The 13,056-nt window shown below is 30.7% G+C and overlaps 1 pseudogene; it reads right to left on the bottom strand.

Moving 5' to 3' along the window:
• Positions 1-5,442: 5,442 nt before the first annotated feature.
• On the bottom strand, positions 5,443-7,495 carry LOC149888997 (uncharacterized; annotated as a pseudogene).
• Between the last annotated feature and the right edge of the window lie 5,561 nt (positions 7,496-13,056).

Consider the following 13,056-nt stretch of genomic DNA (forward strand, 5'->3'; position numbering starts at 1 on the left):
TCTGGAATTTCTGCAAATATTAAACTATTGATATCATGTGCTGTTTCAAGCTTATCAAATGTTCTACACAACTTAGAGATAAAAACAAATATATATCTTATTTTTTAGATGTTAAACATCTTTCTGGTAGCAGACCAACTCAAAATAATGTGCAAGGAAACTTTCATAGAAACTTTTATATTCCGGACGCATTTCCAATAATGACATTAGATAATGTAACATAATGTATTATAATAAAAATTACTTATTAATTACAATAGTTTTTTTCTTTAAAGTTCGTCCCCTGAGTACCCTTTCAATTCTTCCAAGTCTGTAGTAAATTGAATACATGGGTGGGCACGTTCGTCTATTTCGAATAACTTTGCCATAATTTGTTGTTTGTGTTTGCTCATCAGATGTAGATAAGGTGCAATTTTCCGACTATTTATATCAACTTGCATAGAAAATAAATAACAACGATTAGCAATAGCCTCAAATTCAACAAAATTTAGTTATATCAAATACAGAATGACCATTCATAGTTAAAAATGTTGGAGTGCAAAATAAATTTAAGTTTTCTTTATATTTTACATTCGCAATTTGACTAGTATTTCCTTCTAATAATTTTTTAAATTCTCCTGCAATAGCTAGTGTTGGAATTAAAAATTCTTCACATCTTTTAATAGAGGCATATACACAATTACTAAGCCAAAATTCACTCAAATTATTATTAATAGGAGGTAAAATATTGCCAATTTCGTATGGTTCAAATAAACTACAAATTATATCTAATAAAAATGATTTACCAGAATTGCTGGAACCTATTAACGCTAAAGTAATTTTTTTTTTTTTATCTCTAAGCATTAAACAATCGAAAATATTAGTAAGTAATTGATTTTTAGGAAAATAATTTTCAATACTTATTTGCTCTAGAAATTCTTTAAACAAGCCTGTTAACCGTTTAACTGTTTTAGGATTATCAATAGGTAATGCTACATATTTATCTTTTATATTAATAGGAGAGAAATTAGCTTGACAAATCGTTAAACCTTTATTAATTATCTGATTAGTTATACTATATGGTAAAGACAAAAAACTGTTTCTTAATTTTTCATTTTCTTTTAAAGTTGAATAAAAATGGCGATTGCTTATTGTTTTATTTCTAATAAATTCATTTAAAAAGTCGGAAGTTGCATTCTTATTAGTATTAATAGTTTTGAAGGATTCTATAACTGGAAACACTACCTTATCAAAATTGGTCATCTTCGAAATCTCTTTTAAGTCGTTTGCACGAATCACCTTTGGTTTTATAATTGGCACAACTTTCTCTTTTTTTGCTGAGGTATTCTCTGTACTCTTCGTAGGTAGGTTGTTCAACTTTAAATCGGTCATCGTAGCATTGGTAATAGATGGAACCTTTTTGAGGGTTGAGATTATGTTCATAACAACGTCCGCAGCTTCCACACTTTGTTGGACAGCTGGAAGTAAAATGTTCACCTTTAAGTGAATTAAGCTCATCCAAGTTATTATCATTTTTTAAATTACTGCATAGTTTTCTCTCTCCTAATCTGCGAACTAATTGCTGAATTGGAAATTGTGCTTTCCTAATCATTTTTTTTAACTGTCCTAACAAATTTTCAAAAGGAAAACTACTATTTAATGTCTATTAAATTATTTAATGGACCAAGAGTCTGCACATCTTTTGACAAATGAATTAGGCAGTGAACATTGTAAACAAGAAATCCTTTACCATAGAGACTTTTAACTTCATTTACAAATAAAACAAGTAATTCATGAGCATACTCAGAGTAATCCTTAGAAAACACCGGATCTATCAATATAGTTATAGCTGCATTTAGTAACATAAAATGATTGTATAAAGGCAATGATAAAACATTTGAGAGCATTAATGGGCCCAGATAAAGTAAAAAAAGACGAAATTCAGTAGCTTTCCAGCGTAAAACTTCATGAGCAGAACGACACTTTCTTGCAAATTCAGAAGGGATATTTTGTGATAAGGAGTTTAGACTATTAGACAACTGATCCATCGCACGTGTACCAATTCGAACGTGCAAAGGGCCTTTTGGGCCTTTCCAATAAAGAATCAATCGCTTCATGACTCCTAAACAAACAAGATGCATATAGTCTAGACCAAACTGACTTACAAAACCAACATTCAACGGTTTCAGAGGACACTCCTTGAGATGATGTTTTTTGTCAATCATATCAAAAAAAGCTAAATCTGTTCGTAGAGGTGCATTTGTTTCAGGATAAACTAATTTGCCATCATATTCACCATATGTTGTGCATTTTTCACATGAATTATAACCAGAATGACCTTTTATACCTTTGACAAATGCTCTAGCAGGTGTATCACAGATAAATGAATAAATTTTAACAGAATACCTTTTGTTACCAAACAAAAAACCATCCTCTACTAAATGTTTAGTTTCTTCAACAAACTCTTCAAGATATTCTGCTGCACTTGGTGGTTTTTCTTTTCCGCTATATATTCCTACAACCAGGCCCTTTCAGAGACTGAGTGAGGCCCGGGCCATTTACAAATTTTGAGGCCCTTACCATAAAATAATTGCCATTGCATAATAAATAAAAAAAACAGCAAATTAGTAATAATTTTTATTTTAAATGCTTTTCTTGCTTTTGCTTTTGCAAATGCACTGACAACTGTTGAAAAATCGAGTTTTCTTGCAATATCACAGTTAATATTCAACATTGCAAGTCCAATCAAGCGTTCTTGTCCCATGGTTGAACGGTGATAGTTCTTTACTTGTTTCAACACATTGAAAGACCTTTCTCCTGAAGCCACTGAGACAGGTAAACTGATAAAAATTCGCAAAGCAATTGATATGTTAGGAAAAACACCAGACAGTCCAAGTTCTAATATTTCTTGAAACAATTCTTTTGGTTTGCAATCTGATGTGAAAATGATGATGCAATAAATACTTCATGTTTCTTCTTACAAAATCTGTTACATTTGCTCCACCATTATTTACAAGAACCTGAACCTGATAACAAATAATATAACCATTTATAAAAATAAATTATATATATATATATATATATATATATATATATATATATATATATATATATATATATATATATATATATATATATATATGTATATTCTTTTTTACGGTATTTTTACATTAAATCCCTACTTGTTTTTAAATAAGTGAATAATAGATGTCAATGTTTTCTACCAAACTAGTGCTGCACAAAAAATGAATTTAACAATATTCATTAGTTTTATTTCTTGAACAATATAGACATGTGCTCTATTGAAATATATAAGATAAAGGTAAACTTTAAATGGTTTACCAAATTGCTTTTCATATCTTCATCCTTCAACTTTTCTTCAATAGCTTCTATGTTCTCCACTGATTTAAGAGGTAAGTTTAGCTCAATTTGTTCCTCCGTGATGCCTTGTGTCGCATTAATTGTTGTTGGATGTTGTGCACCTTAGCTGAATGTAACTTTTGGGTCTCTATTATTTCTTCTTGCCTAGCCAAAATTTTCTACAAAAGTTTTTCTATTTGTGAAAAATGAAACCATTATCAAAACCCAATGTAAAACAATTTCATAAACAATAACCAGTACATACACAATTGCAAGCAACAATTTTGGTGAAGCATTTTGTTTTAGCATCTTACCTGATGTAGTATGGCCGAATGTTTTTGACAAAAGACTAATTATGTCAAAAGGAAGACCAGGCACGTTTTTTGGCATAGCAATACTTTCTGATTGAAAATCGACAAACTGTGTATTTTGTTGGTGCTGAACTTCATTTTCTTAAAACCCCCCAAAAAAAATTAAAAAAATAAAAAGAAATAAATTTATAATATTAATAAGTAATAAATTTATAATATTTGCAGCAGTTTAACATGTTGCAACATAAATCTTACATGATAATTCTGTGTGGAGATTCACAGGAGTAAAAAATCCATTGTTGCCATTCTCAGAATGATTATCCCCTACAAACCCAAAATCAATTATGGTATAACAAAATTTATTTATTTAAATGCTCAGCATAAAATTAAAATGAAATATTAATACATTATTTATGTACTGATGAATTATTGTAATTTATTGATGTTTTTTATTAAATTGAAATTATCAATTTATTTATCAAAGTAAACAAATAATTTAAACAGTAAAACCTGATTCTAAATCTTACTTGATTGTCCCACTGATAATACAGGTTTAAGATGTCATTCTTTTCTTTGTTCTAGGTTTTTTCGTAAAAACAAAAGTATCAATAAAGAACAGAAGCAAAAATCATTTTCAGAAAAAAACTAATGCTACTAAGATTATATAAAAATAATAATAGAACACCTATTGCAGTGTTTACTTTCCGAATCAGAACTTTCAACTACATCTTCTTCGCTGCTAGACAGTTTTTTTTTCAGACTGTTTAAAAATAAAATAGTAAACAAAAGTATAAGAATGTTTCTACTAAAAAAATAAAAATTTCTAACAATTAAATTCAGAATAAACATTTTTATTTTTAAATCTAAATTTTATATGAAATAGCTTACAGCTTTCTTTTTTGTTTGCTGAACTTCTCTTCGACATTAGAGGTATCCTGTGCTATTTTCACCTTTTTGCAGGCTTCTTTCTCATTACCTAAAATCATAGATCATTTGCAATTATAATAAGGCACTTGGCTTAAAGGTAAATTGTTATTAAAGAGAATTAAAATTAGAAAGTATATTGCTGTATAAATTTCATTGTTGCAATTTTTTTGCACTGTACAGATCAAAACTTACCAGCAACTGCTAACGGTCGAATAGAAAAAGTTTTCCAATCTGTGTCAGGTTCAGAGCATTGCTTTTGTGCCCTACTGACTTTGCTTAAATTTGACCATGGAGGCCATTAACATTTTAATTCTATACGCTGTCTAACCAATCTTGAAACTTCTTGAAATTCAATTTTGTTAATAATCCAATTGAAGGGAATATATTCAGTCTTCATCTCAGTGTCAAACACCACAATGGCATACATTCTGCAGTCTAGTAATTATATTATACCTAAAAAAACTGATTACAATTCAGAACTAAAAAAAAAAAGAAATTTATTTTCTAAAAAACAAATAAAAAATTACATTTAAAAGTTAAAATTCAAAGCAAAGTGAAAACTTGTGGATATGCATAGTATGAGATGTTGACAATGATAGCGGCACACCAACCAAATTCAAGTTTTTAATAAGTTATGTTTAAGTTTCTAGATGGAAATTAAAGCTGAAGCATTTTAAATAAAAAGAATTACCGAAAATTAAAAATAAATTATTGAGAACTGATTTGTGTATTTCATTTCTTTATAACAGCTCATGTATATTATTAAAAACACGTTACTGTTTCACACTGATGTAATAAAGCACATATAAAAATATGCTGTCATGAAAATTCAATATTCAAAAACAAATGCAAAGTTCAAAATGTTTCAATAGTGCAATTGGGGCATTACAATAAATCCATTTTTATATGGTAAATAAACATATTTTTTTACAATTTCACTTAGTGGTAAACACTGATACAAACCATCAGTTCTTTCAACCAAATAAATATTTAATTTTTTAGAATCACATGGATCTTTAAAAAAAGATTCCTTGAAAATAAACTCCTGAAAAATAATATAAGCACAATTATTGCTTGCAGTTGGTTTTAATATTTTTCTAACAATTCCGATTTTACCACATATTTCAAAGCAATTATCTCCAACACTGTTAGACATGAAATACTTTTTGTTCTGATACTGCTTGAATTGAAGATCGTGGCTCAGTGTCATATTTACAGGACCATTAGTATGCAATTTACTAAAAATAACAATATGATTAGGTTGACGACTATAAACATCAGCATTTTCAAAAATTCTTTTTGCAATTTGTGAACAAGGTGATTGGGCCTTGCAAACAAGTTTTTTTAACTGACCAAGATAATTTTCATATTTGAATAATGAACAATTGTCAAGAGCACCGTAGTGTATTGCATCATCAGCGAAATGAATGAACTTATCATATTATAAATTAATAATTATAATTAAATAATTAAAAATCAATAGTTATAATATTATAAATTAATAATATTAATGAATGAACATTATATACTAACTGATCTCTACCATATAGCTCTTTAAAAGTCTGAACAAAATATCGTAGCAACTGACTTGCATACCCAGCATAGTGTTTAAGTAAGGAAGTACACAACAAAATCCTGACAGCAACAGGTAAGTCCATAAAATTCTGATCATAATTTGGTAACAACTTTCCTTTCAAAACAACCGGGCCTGTATAAATCAAAAAAAGACGGAGCTCAGTACCCTTCCATCGCCTAAATTCAGCTAACGAACGAGATTTCCTTGAAAACTCTTTTGAAATATATGGTTGCAAAGCAGCCAGTTTTTCAGAAATGACTACAACAATATTTTGTGACAAGCTACATGATGGTGGGCCTTGAATCCATAAGTTTAAAATTCTTCTGACAACACCCAAACAAACACAATGCATAAAATCGATTTGAAACCCATTTACCAAACTATAATTTAGCTTTGTGAAAGGAGATACTGCGATATGGTGTTCTGAATCATGTTGATTGAAAAGGTCTAGATCAGTGCTTAAAGGAGCAGATAAATCAGATAAAACTATTTTGATACCACTCACCACGTTGAATACATCGTTCACCACAATTGTATCCATTATGTGTTTTAATGCATTTAACAAATGACCGAGCAGGTGCATCACAAATAACTGCTTCCAATATTATTTTGTATGCTTTTCCAGTATTGTCACATATAACACCAACTTGCTGAAAACATTTCATATCATCAATAAAATCTTTTAAATAGTTATCAACAGAATTTGGTTTACAAGAACTGGAAAATAAAGCAATGGGAAATATGCTTTAATCAAGCTCTTTAAAAGAACCAAGAATTGGCCAAAGTGTTATGTTTGAGTTATTAAACAATGGAATACCATCGATATTGATATGTATTGTAAAAACAGAAAGGTCTGTTGAGAGAAGTAATTTTTTTAATAGTAAGGAAAGCCAATATTGTAATCCAATTTAGTAATATTCACCACCTGCAACTGTTTTACTTTCAATTTTCCTTTTTGTGTGTAGAAGTGATCTAGAATCTTTAGGCAAATCTGATCCATTTTTTCTCAGAATCTGTAGTAAACTGTCTAAAGCATTATGAGATATTTTAAAACTGGCTGCCCATTTTCCTAGATCATCATCCAAACTATTGTCATTTGGGTTAATTGTTCTATTTGTTCGTTGTCAGAATCATCATTAGAATGTACAAGCCAATCATAAAATTCTGTAATATTGTTTTTGCTTAGGCTTTCGTTAGTGTCAGAACATACATATGACTAATCATCAATCATATTATCTTGCACAATTAAATCATGATTTAGTTTATTATTTAAAGAAGCTTCTTCAACTAATTTTGCCACAACTGCAGAAACTTTTCGTTGTTTTGTTCTTAGTGAACTCATGGTATTTAAATGAAGGAAATTTGAAAACTTGGATTTACTTCAAAAGGATAGACTATTAAATAAACGCTAAAGTTGTCCTAAGTAAACATGAGAAATTTCACCTGACCTGCGCGCGCATACGGGAAATTCAGAAGGGACCCAGATGAAACCCGTTAGAAAATACCAAATTTAGCCTGTAACGGATGCCCAGATTAAAACCGTACGGGTCCCGTATGGTTGTACTTTCTGAGATTGCAATGATAACTCCCAAATGCCTAGAGACTGCAAAGATAAGTTGTATAAAACTAGATTTATGATTGATGCACTAAATAAAAAATTTCAAGAGGTTTATAATGGTACTCGCGAATTGAGTGTAGATGAATCTATGATTAAATTTAATGGTATGTCTGTCTTGAAACAATATCTTCCTATAAAGCCAATAAAAAGGGGATACAAGTTGTGGTGTCTTGCTGACCAGAGAGGCTATATAAAGAAGTTTGAAATTTACCAAGGAAAGGACGAGGAACTGAACTCAAAATTTACCGGCTAAGGCTTGGGAGAAAAAGTAGTTTTGGAGTTGACGGAACAAGATTGGAGGAAAGGGAAGATAGTTTACTTTTATAATTTTTTCTCGTCTGTTGCTTTGCTTGAAAAACTGAAAACTGAGAACACCTACGCATGTGGAACTATCCGAGGTAATAGAAAAGGACTAGCCGGAAATATGCTCGCTGATTCTCAAATGAAAAGGGGCGACAGTGATCATCGATTTTCAAAATTTGAGATTGGATATTGGAAATGGAAGGATAACAAAGTGGTTCATTTAGTATCTAATTTTCATAGTAATGAAACGGCAACTGTTACGTAAAGAAAAAAATGGATCCAAGTCTGCCATTACATGTCCTGTAGCTGTCAAAGATTAACATAGCTATATGGGCGGCGTAGATACAGCTGATCGATTGAGAGCCCTTCACTGTATAGATCGTAAATCTCCGAAATGGTGGCACAGGTTGTTTTGGGGTCTTCTGGACATCGCATTTGTCAATTCATATGTAATTCATGGACTCATAATGGAACAAACAACTGTAAAAGATTTTCGACGCTCTGTTACTTGAGGCTTGATGACAATGAAAGATGCTAGTCAGAAAAGAAAGACTTCTACTGATAATACTGAGAAAGGTGGCCCTTCCAAATGACGCAAATCTGGGTATTCCTCTATAAAAGACGTTCGCTTGGGTAATAGGGACATCCATTGGCTAACTTTCGTAGAAAATAAAGCAAGGTGTGAGGTTTGTAGTTTGAAAAAGATTCAGTCGAAACCTCATAATTTATGTTCTCATTGCAAAGTGTTTTTGTGTGTAAATGAAAAGAAAAATTGTTTTGCTGAATACCACAATATATATATATACACACACACACATATATATATATATATATTTTAGGATTGGATCTCATAGTTCATAATATTGTAATAAAAAAAAGTTCCTGACGGTACTTTTAAGTCTAGGTCTTAGAAATAGTACTTCTAGGTACAATAAAAATCTTATGATAAAGTTAAAAAGCGGAAACTCGTCAAAAATCACTACCCTGGCAGGAAAGGGTTAAGTCTAGAAATCACACCTATCCAAAAATGGTCCCAACCTCAATTTTGAGGACCAAAAAAACGACCGATGGGGCATTAATCTGTAAGGTCTCAGATATTACCAGATGTAAAAATTAAAATCTAATCTCTATAGCCAAAGGAGAAAAACACATTTAAAGTTTATAGCATTTTGCGCAACTCTTCGCACTTGGAGCCCCGTCGTAAATCTATTTTGTTTTTTTTTCACTTTTGGATTATGGAGTTTTTAAAAAATATCAAAAACTCTTCACATATATGTGTTGGCTATAACCTGACAAAATATCAGCTCTTTAACACTTGTGGTTTGTGTACAGGGTCCTAAAGTATAGGGTATGGCACTAAAAGCCTCTTTAAAAAGAGACAACGGATGCTTTACGTTTTTGCTTTAACCTTATTATTGACTATGGAAGTTTCAAAATTTAATAGAATGAAGCCTTGGCATTTATCTTTCAGGCAAAAAAAATAGAAGCAAGATATCTTTTATCTGTGCAAAGATATAGCTCTTAAAGTAGGAATCTCGCCTTTGAAAAAACGGCCAAAATATAGCAGCTTTTTGTGGTTTTTATGCTTTTTAAAGATTCAAAGTTACATCAAGTAACTAATTTAGTAACAACATCATGTGACTATTGGATATGGGATTCTATGGTTGTTAGACTTCACATTTGTGTGTACTTTGTCTGCAAAAAGAGTGCTTTTTTTGTCCAAGTTTGTATAAAATATGGGGAAGAAAACACATAGCTAGAGGCATTTTTTCTAATTATTCAGAATTTAAAACACATAAAAACCTCTTTATATTTTAGTTGTTAAACCCACAGGTTTGCTTTGTTGTTTTCGTTTAAAATGAGTGAATAAATATTGAAAATATACACAATAATGGTAACTTTTTTTAATTTAAAAAAGAAATATATCTTTACTGAAATAGGTTTTAACAAGATATTAAACATATGAAAATCCCATTTAAACTTAATCTCCCATTGTAAAAACACATACAGATTTCCTTTAAAAAAATTACTTTATTGTAGTGTTTTGATGTTTATTACTTTTTCTTCAAATTGCTCTTGAGATTTTTTTATTTAGTACTTGCAAAATAAGATATATACTTCTGATTAATTTTTTGTAAACTTATGATATTTTATGAAAATATAAATAAATTGATACAGTGTATAATATAAACAAAAATTTTAGACAAGAACGAAATTCTAGAAATCACTGTTTAACTGTTTAAAAAAAAAAGAGTTATTTAAAAAAATCTAATTTAAAGATGCTTGCTGTTATAGTCAATAACACATTTCAGTAACTGGCCTTCATAACCAGGGTGATCAGGGTTTCTTTTGTACCTAGCCCATTGAGCACTGAAGATTGAATGTAAGGCTTCTGTTGATTGCTCACTAAAAATCCCCAATGCTGTACCCTTTAGAGCAATAAATTCAGGAACATGGTAGAACACTGCATGGGCTTTTGGGGTGACTGAAATTGGGAGTTGAAGATATGAGTTCTTAAAGTCTTTGATATGTTGAACATATTCAGTATTTAATGTCCTTCCAAAACAGGAGCTAACAACACTCTTAAAATGTTGGAATGTTTTCACAAAACCAAGCATATGGTCTGCCTTTTCTCTTTCAATAATTCTTTGCAAAACATTCGTACTCTTCAAAAGCTTATAACAATCTTTCCCAACAAACTCTCCACCATGATAAGGTTGTAATTTCAATTGAAGAAGTAATGGCCAATCTTTGCCTTTAGGCCATATCTTTAGCATTGATTTGTAAAGATGATTTACAATTCCAAGGAGAAGGTGAAGTTCCATTGGGAGAATAAGCTCAATAACTTGTTTGACATCTTCTTGATCAAACAATGGGTTATGAACTACATTATGAAAATCCTTTGCACACATTTTTCCATTCTCTTTCTCAATGAATGCTTTGTATTGCATCCTAATGGATTTGAAGTTTCTTGGAGTTCCCTGTTCTTTGAGGTCACTAGATTTAATATCACACCAACAGCAAGGGTGTTTGCTTGAGTGAGACTGAATGCCACAGATGATATTGGCTAACTTCATGTCACATGCAATAAAGAAAGGCACATCAATTTTCCCAAATAAACTTAAAATTTTTTTGACATTTTCATAAGTTTCTGAAACATTTTCAGCAGCAGCAACAAGTAGCTGGCGCTTGGCACTTGTTTCTTTCCCATGTTCTACAGCCAGTAAGCTTTTGTCATTTGAGGCTGAACTTGTTTTGACATTTTGACATCCACCATTGGAGATAACACTCAAGCTGAACTTGAGGAAAGTTCCTCCACCATCAATACCTAGTTTGATGAGAGGCGGTGAAGTGATTGCTCTAACTCTGAGAATTGTGTTATAAAAATCCCCTAAACTCTTGCAGTGAACAACCTTTGCCAAATAATCAGTTTTTGTTGATGGCCTTGTAAGTGAGATTTTGGAAAGTTTGAACAAACTTTCAACTTTTCGACCAGCCATTGTAAAGTTTTCCCTAAATTTTGTTTCAACAATTTTTGAATTTGTAGTCTTGTTTAATGTTACAGCCAGTTCTTGCATCTTTTTATTTGAAAGACCAGTATTGATTTGAATTTGAACCATGTCCAAAGTATTTAGAGAAGTTCTTGATATGCACTGAGCTCTGGAGGGACCTGGAGTGATTGTTAGAGCTCTACCTCTTTCTCTGCTCAACCTAATAGTGCCCTGTGGAGAAGATACCTTTTGAGTTACTACAGAGGACGCAATTTTTTCAGCAGTTCTGGAATCAGTTGCTACCATTTTCTTTAAGTTTTCAAACTTGGTGGCTTGTGAACAGTTATGTGTTATTCCTCTTTTGACTGCACTGAGACAGTTTGAGCATAGTTTATCAAAACTACTTGATGATTCTTTCAAATCTTGATCGGTTGAAAAAGAGAGGTTTGTAGAATGTCCCTTTTAGTTGGCCAACCTGGCAAATTAAACAATTACAAGAATCAAATCCTCTGGTCTGTGGTCTAATAATCACTTTGTTAAAGTCGTGTAGCTTGGGAAAAGGCAAGTTTCTATCTCCTTTGCCATGCTTTTGTACCATTGCTCTGCAGGAATTACATATCCCCAATGGAACTCTATCATCCTTAAAATCAATGGAATTTCCAGAAAAATTATCTAGTATTCTTTTCTTGTTGAAATCAGAAATATGTCTGTCAGATTTTGAAAAACAAAAGAAGCATACAGATTGCCGACAATCTTGATGAGTTTTTCTTTTATATGGCATTTCAGTGCTTAAAAAACTGATCTTTGAAAAAAAATTTCAGTACAAGCTTGTGTTGATAAAAAATCTTTTTAGTTGTTTAGACTGTTGACTGCTTAAATGTAATTACTTAGATGTTGTGGCTTTTCCCGGACATAAGAAACATTTGTTTACACATTTTTAAATAGTCGAAAAAAACATGGCCAAAGCAATAAAAGATTTTAGGAGATACTTCAATACAAGAAAAAAAGCACAACAAGGTTATACATATTTGATTTAAATAAAAAAAACTTGATTCTACACTGTTAAAAAAATATCGCGTTTTCTACGGAAAATTTCCGGCAGCTACGATGACAAAACTTCCCGTTATTTTACGGAAAAACCCATCACATGTAAACGGAAGTTTCTGTAAATGAACGGATATTTCCGTTTAAATACAATGGGTTTTTTCCGTTTATTTCCGTCAATGAAATTAATATTCCGTTAATACATCTATATATATATATATATATATATATATATATATATATATATATATATATATATATATATATATATATATATATATATATATATATATATATATATATATATATATATATATATTTATGCACATATATATATATGCATAAATACATATAAATATTTATGCAACAGATTTTACTTAGACAAGTATTGATTTTTTGTAAACATAGTTTTTATTACCTAGTTTCTCAAGTTTATTTAGACAAGAA

This window comes from Hydra viridissima, unplaced genomic scaffold (genome assembly GCF_058129835.1).
Source record: "Hydra viridissima isolate aposymbiotic clone 2 unplaced genomic scaffold, HvirCarnegie_v1 scaffold_5, whole genome shotgun sequence".
Taxonomy (NCBI): Eukaryota; Metazoa; Cnidaria; class Hydrozoa; order Anthoathecata; family Hydridae; genus Hydra; species Hydra viridissima.